Below are 13,021 nucleotides of genomic sequence, written 5' to 3'. Positions count from 1 at the left end.
ACACATCTACCTAATGTATTGGATTTTCTTAACATAACCAGTATTTTCACATATTTGGGTGGTCTAAAATTCAGGTGAAAATTGTTTTTGTAAAATAATAGTTTTTGTAAAACCCAGGATTTTTGGGGTAAAAATGAGTAAAAAAACCAAATCTTTTCTATGTTTCATGTACAGTAATGGGTTTGAACAAGACGCAGCTGTAGTCTAGTGCTCTGTGTACATGTAGCGAGTGACTGTCTCTTGTGCCCCAGAGTGACCCTAAACTTAATCAAATCAATGTGTGGGTCTTTGAGGCTATTTTTATTAAATGTAGATTGCTTCCTTGATCTTTCTGAAAATGGAAGTCCTAGGACTAGAAGGGACCTTGAGAGGTCATCTAGTCCAGTCCCCTGCACTCATGGCAGGAGTAAGTATTATCTAGACCAGAGGTCAGCAACCTTTCAGAAGTGGTGAACCGAGTCTTCATTTATTCACTATAATTTAAGGTTTCGCGTGCCAGTAATACATTTTAACATTTTTTTTAGAAGGTCTCTTTCTATAAGTCTATAACTAAACTATTGTTGTATGTAAAGTAAATGAAGTTTCTTAAACATTTTAAAAACCTTATTTAAAATTAAATTAAAATTCAGAGCCCCCTGGACCAGTGGCCAGAACCCAGGCAGTGTGAGTGCCACTGAAAATCAGCTCGCGTGCTGCCTTCGGCACGCGTGCCATAGGTTGCTTACCCCTGATCTAGACCATCCCTGACAGGTGTTTGTCTAACCTGCTCTTAAAAATCTCCAGTGATGGAGATTCCACAACCTCCCTAGTAGGGTTGCCAACTTTCTAATCACACAAAACCAAATATCCCTGTCCCCAAGGTCACGCCCCTGCTCACTCCATCCCCCTCTCCCATTTGCTCACTCTCCCTCACCCTCACTCACTTTCACCAGGCAGGGGGTTGAGGTGCGTGGTGTGTGTGAAGACCTCAGCTTGGGCTGCGGGCTTTGTGGTGGGGCCAGGGATGAGGGGCTTGGGGTGCAGGAGAGGAACCAGGTTGGGGCAGAGGGTTGGTGTGCGGGGGTGGGGGAATATGGCCTGGGGGTACAGGCTCCAGAAATGAGAGGTTCAGGGTGCGGGAAAGGGCTCCGGGCTGGAGTACTGAGGGGGTGAGGACTCCGGCTGAGAATGCAGGCTCTGGGGTGGGGCTGGGGATGAAGGGTTTGAGGTGCAGGAGGCGGCTCTGGCCTGGGGCCAAGGCTTTCGGAGTGCAGGAGGAGGCGTGGACTCCGGTTGGGGGTGTGGGCTCTGGGGCGGGGCCTTGGATGAGGGGTTTGGAATGCTGGGGAGGGCTCAGGGCGGGGGCAAGGTGTTGAGGTGTTGGAGAGGTGCAGGATCTGGGAGGGAGTTTGAGTGTGGGAGGGGACTCTGGATTGGGGCAGGGGGTTGGGGTCTGGAAGGGGGTTCGGAGTGTGGGGTCCAATCACCACCCAGGTCCAATCACCACCAACCTTCTTGGTGAAAACTGAAACAAAGAAGTCATTAAACACCTCTGCCACTTCCACATTTTCTGTTGTTGTTTTTTCCCCTCATTGAGTAATGGGCCTACCCTTCCTTTTTGCTTTTAATGTATTTGTAGAAAGTTTTCTTGTTATCCTTTATGTCTCTAGTTAGTTTGATCTCATTTTGTGCCTTTGCCTTTCTAATTTTTCCCCTATGTACTTGTGGTGTTTATATTCATCCTTTGTAATTTGACCTAGCTTCCACTTTTGTAGGACTTTTTTTTTTTAATTTTTAGATCATTGAAGATCTCCTGGTTAAGCCAGGGTGGTCTCTTCCCATACTTCATCTCTTTCCGACGCAGTGGGATAGTTTGCTCTTTGCCCTTATTAATGTCTCTTTGAAAAACTGCCAACTGCCAACTGTCTTCAATTGTTTTTCCTCTTAGACTTGCTTCCCAGGGGATCTTACCTACCAACTCCATGAGTGTGCTAAAGTCTATCTTCCTGAAATTCATTCTTTATTTTGCTATTCTCCCTCCTACTGTTCCTTAGAATCATGAACTCTACCATTTCATGATCAGTTTCACCCCATTTTCAAATTCTTAACCAGTTCCTCCCTATTGTCAGAATCAAATCTAGAACAGCATCTCCCCTAGTAGGTTTCTCCACCTTCTGAAATAAAAAATTGTCTCCAATAAATTCCAAGAACTTGTTGGATAACACTGGTCGACAATTTGAGAAGTAGTCTGCTTCAGAGATAAAATGTGCTATTTATTATGTATTCTGATGTGCTGAATTCAAATATGACAATTAAAACAAAGGATTGGCTACTGTTTCTACGATATTTAAATTTTTACATTTTATGTCTATGTATATTGTGTAGATAGTAGAGTTTTAATCATAAACTGTAAACCTAGGTCTTTTCATGTGTTTATGGTTGCTTTACATGATATTTCACCTGTCCTGTTTATGTAACACTTTAAAAATCAGCAAAAGGGTTATATAAATAAAATTTATTATGAAACAAAAGGCGAAACACTATTATGTACATAGTTTATCCTATTCAGTGTCTACTCGGCGCGTCTTGGCTTGTCTCTTGTATTCATTAAATGGAGCATCTCTTGTCACTGTCCAGCAATAGTCTGAAAGCATTGATGGGTTCCATTTGCCCTGCATTTCTCCATTGTTGCAATGTCCTGGTGAAATTGCTCCCCGTGCTCGTCGCTCACTGCTCCGCAGTTTGGTGGAAAAAAATCTAGATGAGTGCAAAAAATGTATCTTTAGTGACATGTTGCAACCAAGGCTTTTGTATGCCTTGAGGAGGTTTTCCACCAACAACCTGTAGTTGTCTGCCTTGTTGTTTCCGAGAAAATTTATTGCCACTAACTGGAAGGCTTTCCATGCCGTCTTTTCCTTGCCATGCAGTGCATGGTCAAATGCATCATCTCGAAGAAGTTCACGAATCTGAGGACCAACAAAGACACCTTCCTTTATCTTAGCTTCACTTAACCTTGGAAATTTTCCACGGAGGTACTTGAAAGCTGCTTGTGTTTTGTCAATGGCCTTGACAAAGTTCTTCATCAGACCCAGCTTGATATGTAAGGGTGGTAACAAAATCTTCCTTGATTCAACAAGTGGTGGATGCTGAACACTTTTCCTCCCAGGCTCCAATGACTGTCAGAATGGCCAATCTTTCTTGATGTAGTGGGAATCTCTTGCACGACTATCCCATTCGCAGAGAAAACAGCAGCACTTTGTGTATCCAGTCTGCAGACCAAGCAAGAGAGCAACAGCCTTCAAATCGCCACAAAGCTGCCACTGATGTTGGTCATAGTTTATGCACCTCAAAAATTGTTTCATGTTGTCATAGGTTTGCTTCATATGGACTGCATGACCAACTGGAATTGATGGCAAAACATTGCCCTTATGCTGTAAAACAGCTTTAAGACTCGTCTTCGATGAATCAGTGAACAGTCTCCACTCATCTGGATTCTGAACAATGTTGAGGGCTGCCATCACACCATCGATGTTGTTGCAGGCTACAAGATCACCTTCCATGAAGAAGAATGGGACAAGATCCTTTTGACGGTCACGGAACATGGAAACCCTAACATCACCTGCCAGGAGATTCCACTGCTGTAGTCTGGAGCCCAAGAGCTCTGCCTTACTCTTGGGTCGTTCCAAATCCCTGACAAGGTCATTCAGTTCACCTGGTGTTTATGAGGTGTGGTTCAGAGGAGGAGAATGGGAGAAAATGTGGGTCCTGTGACACTGATGGTTCAGGACCAGAAGTTTCATCCTCTTCCTCGTCTGACTCAAGTGAGAATGATTCTGGTGCATCAGGAACTGGCAGTCCTTCTCCGTGGGTTACTGGGCGTCTAGCTGATGGAATGTTTGGATAATGCACAGTCCACTTTTTCTTCTTTGACACACCTTTCCCAACTGGAGGCACCATGCAGAAGTAACAATTGCTGGTATGATCTGTTGGCTCTCTCCAAATCATTGGCACTTTAAAAGGCATAGATTTCCTTTTCCTGTTCAACCACTGGTGAAGATTTGTTGCACAAGTGTTGCAGCATATGTGTGGGGCCCACCTCTTGTCCTGCTCTCCAATTTTGCAGCCAAAATAAAGGTGATAGGCTTTCTTAACCATAGTGGTTATACTGCGCTTTTGTGATGCAAAAGTCACTTCACCACAAACACAGCAGAAGTTATCTGCACTGTTCACACAAGTACGAGGCATCTCTGCTCACTTTGGCTTAACAGAAATGTGTCCCTTTGCAAAATCAAACACTGACAAATAAGAACACGACACTGTGTATGATTTCTAGAGCTGATATAGGGCAATTTGTTCAGCAGAGTGATGTAAGCTTCGTTCTGATTGCATCATCCATGACTTCTAGGAATAACATGATGCAATTCATATCATGTATGACGCAATACCAGCTTCAGATTGCATCATTCATTGTTTTGCCTAAAAAGCAAGTACTGTCCAAATCCAGTCATAGATTTATTCATAGATCCAGTGAAAGATGTATTTTAGTCATTTCTGGTTTAAATTGAGATCCCTTCCCTTTATAACTCACTTATCCTCCGCCATTCCCAAGTCAAGAGTCGTATATACTGACCCAATAGCATATCTTGAAAACTAGAGCCAATCAACAATCTTAAGCATTATTTTCGTTTTCAGTGACCCAGAATTAGTAAAGTTTGACTACATTTATTTCAGAAGCGTTTTGGCTGTAGAGCAGTGTAATCTGTGCCCTGCTGTGTTGTTTTCTCAACAGATGTCTGAATAGTTGAAGTCCCCCCCAACACCACCAAGTCCTGTGCTTTGGATGATTTTTAGTTGTTTTTAAAAAAAAAAAGCCTCATCCACTTCTTCTTCTTGGTTTGGTGGTCTGTAATAGACCCCTACCATGGCATCACCCTTGTTTTTTACCCCTTTTATCCTTACACAGAGATTTTCAACAAGTCTGTCTCCTATTTCCATCTCAACCTCAGTCCAAGTATATACTTTTTTTTTTTAAAATAATATATAAGGCAACAACTCAATTTTTTCCCCTGTGTGTCCTTCCTGAGCAAGCTGTACCCTTCTATACCATAATGAATGAATGCTTCTTGCATTCAGCTCCTCTGAGCATTGTACCTGGAAGGGTGAGTGCTTTCTGAAGTTGGTTAGCAGTGCAGGCCACTGTAGGCTGGATCACGTCTGTCTCATGAGGTGCTTGCCCCCAAACTCATCATCCTGCCCCTCCGCCCACACATACTTACATGCAGAATGGGTAGCGGGGTTGTTTTACAGAACACACTGATGGTATCTACACAGAAACTTTGTGTAGACTTTGACTCTTGCACTGGGTCAGGACTCCCCCTCCTCACCCCCATTACCCTTCCAGGTCCTTGGGAATGCTGTCATGGTTTCCATACTGACAACCGCCTTTGAGCCTATTTAAAAGGGCTAGGGTTCTGCAATGTATATATTTTCTACAGAAAAGATAGAGGCAGAGACTGAGATTCTGTAGTGCACCTGTTTACCTTGCTCTGCCTGTGCCCTGCTACCTCTGTGTGTGCATCCCTCACCCCATGGCAAGCATCTGTGGGATGTGAGGAAAGCATGTGACAATGCATCAGAGGCTATTATCCCATCTCCGCCCATGCAAGGAGGGAGCAGTGGCTCTTTATGAGATAATTATTTATATCACTAATCATCTGTGTATTTTTTTTAACAAGCCATTGAAAATTAAACAGTATACATGTAGCTGAACATTTCAAAAGAGAAAAAAATATTTTCTAGTTTTATTTCCATCATTTTATTCAAGATTTTCTCATAACCTTTTCTATACAAAATTTTTCCATAATCGTAAATCTTTCAAAATAAAATGTTGACAAATCATTGATAACCGTTGGCATATGCAAACTCTGGGGTCTCCACCACTACCTCCGATTTCAGCAGCAAGTTTAAATATTTGTTTTCCAAGTCACTGTAATATGTGACCAATCTAGGAAGACTGTAATGCACCAGTGTGGACACTTGGTGTCAGAATAACTGCAGTAATTAGACAGAATGAAAGAAACTGGAAGTGTGTTTTTTATGCTTGGTGCTACAGCATGGTAAGAGAGGTGTGGGTGATACCTGTTGCCTCTAAAAATATGTGTGTGTATATATATTTAACAAATATATATTTGTTTATATTGCAGGTATGTACTTAATAGTGATGCTAAGAATATAGAACATGTTGCAAATGGCAACATGGAAACAATTGATTTTGATATCATTTGATATTCAAAATAATTAGTACAATAGGGATATGAGAAATCTTCTAGGATACTTCTTCATGCTCTAGACATGGGGATACTAGCAGATGTTGTTACTTGGAGAGGGCACACTTTCCCCTCCTCCTCTCAATACGTAAAAATGTTGTGTGTCCTATATAGATAATGTGTTTCTTTGAATGATTGTATTAGGAAATTGGTTTATGGAGGATTTTGAGGAGGTATAAACCGCAAATGGAATTGTATTCACCACAGACCATTTGTTACTGTTTTTTAAAAAAACAAAAAACATATAGCTCCATATGTAGGAAAAAATTGTGTCAACATAGCCTGAGTTCTTACCACGTGGGGCTAGCCTGGAACTTTAGGCATATCCCTGAGCAAGGGGCAGTGTTTAAGCTGCATCACTCCAAGAATAGCTGTAGAAGGCATGGTGACTGGGAGTCATACCTCTGTGTCTTGCTTGCTTACTCCTTACTCCCCCGGGATGAGGGAAGAATAATAATTTACCAACTGCACCTCCTCTTCTCCTGCAAACACACACATCCTGGCTCAGTTATTCTGGCTAGTGAGTAGGGATATGATGCACCCAAAAGGTTTACTCATTTTCCCACCACTGTGCCCCCATTCCCCATCCAGGAGTGCTGTTCAGGAGAAGCAGTAAGCTACGCAAACTGGTAGCCTGAGTAAGAAAGGGGTTCTTGCTCTCCCTTGGGTAGGTATGTGATCTGAGTGACAAGCTAGCCCTCTATGAAATGTTTTGGCATCAACAGAAACTAATTGGAGTAAGTATAGCACAATTCTTAAAATTTGAATAGTGATCGAATTAATAAAAAGGTCCTGTTCTGGCCAGTATAACTTAACAGGCAGTTTGGCCAAAATGTTGGGTGCAAATCTACAATAGCATATATGTCAAATCATGAGTAAAGATACTACTGGTGGTAGAGCTAATGTAAGTGTATCCTTCATCAGGAATGAGAATTTGAAATGTTTCTTGTTAAAGAGACTTTAACTTCTCCCTTGTTACTGCACCCTGAGTACAAAAACTATACAGAGGGTTAAACAAATGTGAGTAATAGAGACTGTACAGCATCAGTTTATTAAAATGAGCTAAAATAAAATTAGTGTTTTGAAAAGTGAATTTTAAATTTGAAAAGTAGAAATTCTCCTCACATAATCTGACTCTATAGACTAATAAAGCAACCAGCTGGAACCCATCTGAATAAAACGAATGTAAAATACTAAAGATTCATCTTTTTAAAAGCAAGATTATTAAGAAAATGTCATGGACAGAGAATTCTTTTGAGGGGTAATTCTGGAAGGATAATGATCAATTTTAAAGGCTTTAGACTTCTAAATTCCTCAGTACTATGACTCTACTTTTGCATTTGGAATTATATTTTAATTATATTACAGAATTGGGGGGGGGGTGGGTTGTAAGAAGTTGTATTTTTCCACTCTAATTCCTCATATAATACAGTACATGAGTAATAGTGCTAGAGTGAATAATGCATCTCTTTAGGAACACTGGTCACTAATTTTATGAAGCAGTTTTCAAGAGAATATGCAAATAGGCTGTTTTTCTTAAAATTGATAACCAAGTTGTTGTTGTTTCCCTATGCATGGGCATATAATAGCATGGATGAAAAGTCAGGCATAAAGTGACAGTGTAAAGCTCCCCATGGAAAGAATTAAAGTAATGCAGCTTATTAAAGTAATACAAGACTTTTAAAAAAAAATTCTGTAAAGAGTAAAATACATGTTGGATTACTTTCTAGAGAGAGACCAATGCTTTTTTTACTATATCTTATTATATTTTATTAGCTCAGTCATAAGCTGAAATAATTTATCTTGAAACAGAGACAGATTTTTAATAACTGAAGAAAGGATTTCTTAGTAATAAGTGTGTGACTGGGTTCCTAGTGGGGGCCAGCTATGGTCACTCAACTAGGGTGACAGGTATCAGAGTAGCAGCCGTGTTAGTCATACTGGGCTAGCTTGATTATCACTTCAAAAGTTTTTTTTTCTCTTACCAACTCTGAGAGGCCAATTAAGTAAGACAACTCCCACCTGTTCATGCTCTCTGTATGTGTGTATATATATCTCCTCAATATATGTTCCATTCTATATGCATCCGAAGAAGTGGGCTGTAGTCCACGAAAGCTTATGCTCTAATAAATTTGTTAGTCTCTAAGGTGCCACAAGTACTCCTGTTCTTTCAACTAGGGTGAACTGCAAAGAATGGGGCAGACAATCCCCATAAAGTTGGTGGATATTCCAATATCTAGATTTACCCAGCCAGCATACAACAGCTTCTTTATTACCTTACTGGTTACCCATAAGTCCAAACAACACAGTTCCCTTAAAGTGATCCATCCTCACGCCTCCATCCAGGTACCAACATCAAATATGATGAAAAATTTTGTAAACCTTATTTCATCATATAAAAGAAAGGTTCTACCAATCCCAAAGGATCGGACACATTACCTCCCAGGTTAACGAATGTTTCAGATCTTACCCAAATACATGCTACAGCCAATTCTTATTAACTAAAATCTAAAGGTTTATAAAAAGAAAAAGGTGAGAGTTAAAATTGGTTAAAGGAATCCGTTACATACAGTAATGGCAAAGTTCTTGGCTCAAGCCAGCAGTTTTTTCCATCACTGCTGTAAGCCTAAATCAAGTCTCTGGAGTACATCCACAGCTTGGATGGGTCATTCAGTCCAGTTCAGAGCTTCAGTTTGTAGCAAAGTTCCTCCAGAGGTAAGAAGCAGGACTGAAGACCCAATGGAGAAGATGCAGATGCTTTTTATAGTTTTTTGCCATGCAGTCTGTGCTTCCTTTGTTTCAAACACAAGCTGCCCAGCACATGGGTTGGAAGCCTTAGAGTTCTGTCCATGGGCATGTCCCTGCCTGCCTTGCTGAGTCATAAGGTGTATCTGCCTTCTCTCAATGGGTCAGTTGTATAGCTGATGGTCCTTAATGGGCCATCAAGCAGGCTAGGCAGTGCTAATGCCCAACTGTCTGGGGGTCAAGTATCGGGGTAGCCGTGTTAGTCTGTATCTACAAAAACAACAAGGAGTGTGATGGCACCTTAAAGATTTATGTAATACAGAAACATAGCCCAAGTTTGAAATACAGACATGCATACATATCTATATCTCATAATACAAAGGTGATACAAACATTTAAACAAGATTATCACATCTGGCAAATTATAACACTTTTTGCAGATATCTTACATGGCATATTTGGCTGATTACTTCGTGGGTATTACCCCAGGAGCAAACATTTGAAATCCAGGTATAGAGCCAATACTTACAACTGTAAATACAAAAATGATACATGCATACAGATAGCATAATCATAACCAGCAAATCATAACCTTTTCATAGACATCTTACTCTACAACCTTTGTACAATATTTGCTGCAACTATATAATAGTGGTTGCAGTAATTATCGATATGGTCATATTTTAGTCAGGTAACGTCACAAGTGTTATCTGGAAATTGTGTAGTCTGATACATCAACATTTATTCAGAATGTTTGTAAAATTATTTCTACAGTAATTAAAAAAATTAAAATTCACTGTTTGTTCTGGATAGTTCAATTTCATTTGAAACAGTCATTTAATATTTTACAATGTGTAATATAAAGTTAATGAATGGATTTGGTGTTCATGAAAGTTCAGTGTGACAATTCTATATGCAGTTCAGACCTGTACACCCCCCTGCTATTCATTTCTGAGACTTTCTTAAATAGATTATGAGTTGTGGAAAAGTTTGTAGTATGCATAAATGAGGACTAAGGGTCAGAGTATCATTTTTACTTGTGACCTGAATGCTGTACTTAACTTTCCAGAAGCTAAAGGCTAGTGTAAGCCTACACTGCCACCTACTCTCAATATACAGTATTTATTTTGAGATTAGATAGCTACTGTATCTTCTTCTAACTTGGATTTCTAGCTAGTTCATAAACTGTGGTTTTTCTGTTTTAGTTTGTCATAAATATAGTATATGTGCAGCACTGAACTAAGTACTGTACCTGTAATGAACTAATTTAACACATACAGAACTAATGCTGTGTATATATACACTGTATCATATTTTATATATGTGTCTGTGTGTGTATATGTCTGTTTGTATGTATAGATATTTCCAAACAAAGAACCTTCATTAACTCTGAGTTAAGATTTGTCAAGTACATTTTCTTATAATGTAAACATTAAAAAGCAAAGCTAAGGTAACATTCACACCTGAAACAGTATCAGTCTGTAAAGCATTAGTCTGCTACAATCATGGCACAGCTGCTCCAGTCTTGCAGCTGATAGCACATGGACAGACTGCAAGTGACTCTTAATTAACAGCTTAAAACAGACTCCACATGAATCAGGAATAAAACAGAAGAAGAAGAAGACAGTGATAATGGGTCACAGTTTGGCAGTTCTGAATTTTAAGCTTTTGGGATACTTTTTCAGCATATTCCCCTAGCTTCCACCAAACAAAGGAAAGAACTGGTGGAGAGAGTATGTCCAGATTAAGAAGATAGGGAGTCCATTTTTGTACAATCAGCTCTGCAACACCCACATCAGTCAACAGATTAAGGCCAGTTCAGCTGCTTATGCATTGACAGATCAGAACAATGCTGCCAACCTTACAGATAAAATTCTATCCTAAGTGGCACTGCCCCTGTGAGGCTGAGACATGCCACGTTTAACAGGTCTCAGGCTTTCTTCTATAACTACCAGAATGCAGTTCAAGTCTTACCCAAAATTAAACCAGGAGGCCCAGGGATAGATGAACACTAGGTATGAAATCCTGGACCCATTAAAGTAAATGGCAAAACTCCTGTTGATTTCAGTAGGACCAGAATTTCACCCCAAGAATCTCATCCTACATGGTTGAAACTGATCCAGGTGCTTGGCACAGAAGAAGCAGACAGAATCTTCATCTAGTTCCAGACCTAGTTAAATTGACATTATGACCCAAGTAGTCATGAGTCCTGTAAATACAGCTCTCTGTCTAATATGTATGATGAAAGAGGGGATTCTAATCTGGCTCAAGACTGTATTGAATGATTAGAACAGATGATAAATCTGGTCGGTAAAACAAGGGAAATTGGCAATAATGAAAAAATTAAAGGAAGCAGTTCAGTTAAATGCTAGTACTATGACAAATCTGGCCACAAAAAGGAGGACTTATGTACATTTAAGGCTGGCCAGGACAGACTGTTGACGATGTCTAGTGCAAGCTTCTCTCAGTTTGGGAGATGGGGGAGCGCTAAACTGAAGGTGGCCAATTTGAAACTGAACTCCAAGAAATGTGAATTATTTCAAAAAGAGGCAATGTACCTTGGGCACACAAATAGTAGGAGGGAATTTCCACTGTCCCTCCTTCACCCCACCCACCAAAAGAGGCTGTACAGAGCTTACCAACTTCCCAGACACTCTCAGATGTGTAAAGTTTTGCAGGGCTCTGCTGCTATCATAGAAGGATCATTTATGGGTTTGCCAATATTGCAAAACCACTGCATAGGATGGGTGAGGAAGGGAAGCCATTTCAGTGGCCAGCAGAGCGTGATGTAGCATTTTCAGAGTTGAAACAGGCTCTTAGCCTGTACATGTTTCAAAACCTCTTTCATATTGGACACAGATGCTAGTGCTTTGGGTTGGGGGCAGTATTGACACAAGAACTCCAGAGATTCGAGAGGATGGTACCTTCTTGCTGCGGGAGTCTGAGTTTTGAGAGAAATTATTGCAACACCTAATAGGAACTCCTAGGAACTCCAACCTCATTCTGTACATGTTGTAAGTTTGGAGATGCTTCTTTTTCACTATCCGCCTCAGTCAGTGCTTAATTTGTAATGAAGGAGGTGCTGGGGCTCAAGCAATTTTTTACATTCATAACTGATGCAGCAATCCCAGAGGTGCTGGTGCTCTGAACTGCCAAGCCTAGAGGTGCTACGGCTCAGCCCTGGCACAAATAAAGCACTGGCCTCAGTTGTATAAAAATTTTCAGTTGTATACTTTGTATTCTCAGTTGTTTGCTTGCTTGGATATAGCCTATAAGCAGCAGAATTGCATCAAAGAGTAGGATTAAGGAAGAAAAGAATACTGATGACATGCTAAGCCTTTAAAACAAACTGCATCATAGCTGACTGTAAGCTAGGGTTACCATATTTCAGTAAGCAAAAAAGAGGATGGGAGGAGCCCTGCCCTAGCCCCGCCCCTGTCCTGCCCCTCCCACTTCCCCCCCCTCAGAATCCCCAACCCTCCCCCCGCTCCTTGTCCCCTGACTGCCCCCTCCTGGGACCCCTGCCCCTATCTGCCCCCCAGGACTCCACCCCCTACCTAAGCCTCCCTGCCTCTTGTTCCCTGACTGCCCCCTCCTGAGACCCTCCCCCCATCCTAATTGGCCCCCTAGGACTCTACCCCCTACCTGTACCCTGACTGCCCCAACCCTTATCCATACCCCCACCCCCAGACAGACCCCTGGGACTCCCACGCCCCATCCAACCACTCCCCACCCCCTGACAGCCCTCCCCCAGAACTCCCAAACACACACCCCCCCGCTCCTTGTCCCCTGACTGCCCCCTCCTGGGACCCCTGCTCCTAACTGCCCTCCAGACCCCCACCCCCTACCTAAGCCTCCCTGTTCCTTGTCCCCTAACTACCCCCCCAAATGCCCCCCAGCACCCTACCCCCTACCTGTACCCTGACTGCCCAAAACCTTATCCACACCCCCACCCCCAGAAAGCCCCCCCC

The 13,021-nt window shown here is 41.5% G+C and overlaps 1 protein-coding gene across 2 annotated transcripts in view; it reads left to right on the top strand.

The window, feature by feature from the left end:
- Nucleotides 1-13,021, top strand: part of GIPC2 (GIPC PDZ domain containing family member 2) — a 75,199-nt gene that overhangs the window by 33,603 nt on the left and 28,575 nt on the right. The gene's annotated exons all lie outside the window — the stretch shown is intronic.

Source organism: Trachemys scripta, chromosome 8, assembly GCF_013100865.1.
Source record: "Trachemys scripta elegans isolate TJP31775 chromosome 8, CAS_Tse_1.0, whole genome shotgun sequence".
In the NCBI taxonomy this organism is placed as follows: domain Eukaryota; kingdom Metazoa; phylum Chordata; order Testudines; family Emydidae; genus Trachemys; species Trachemys scripta.
Note: the sequence above shows the minus strand (reverse complement) of the source record. Positions and strands in the feature narration are given on the sequence as shown.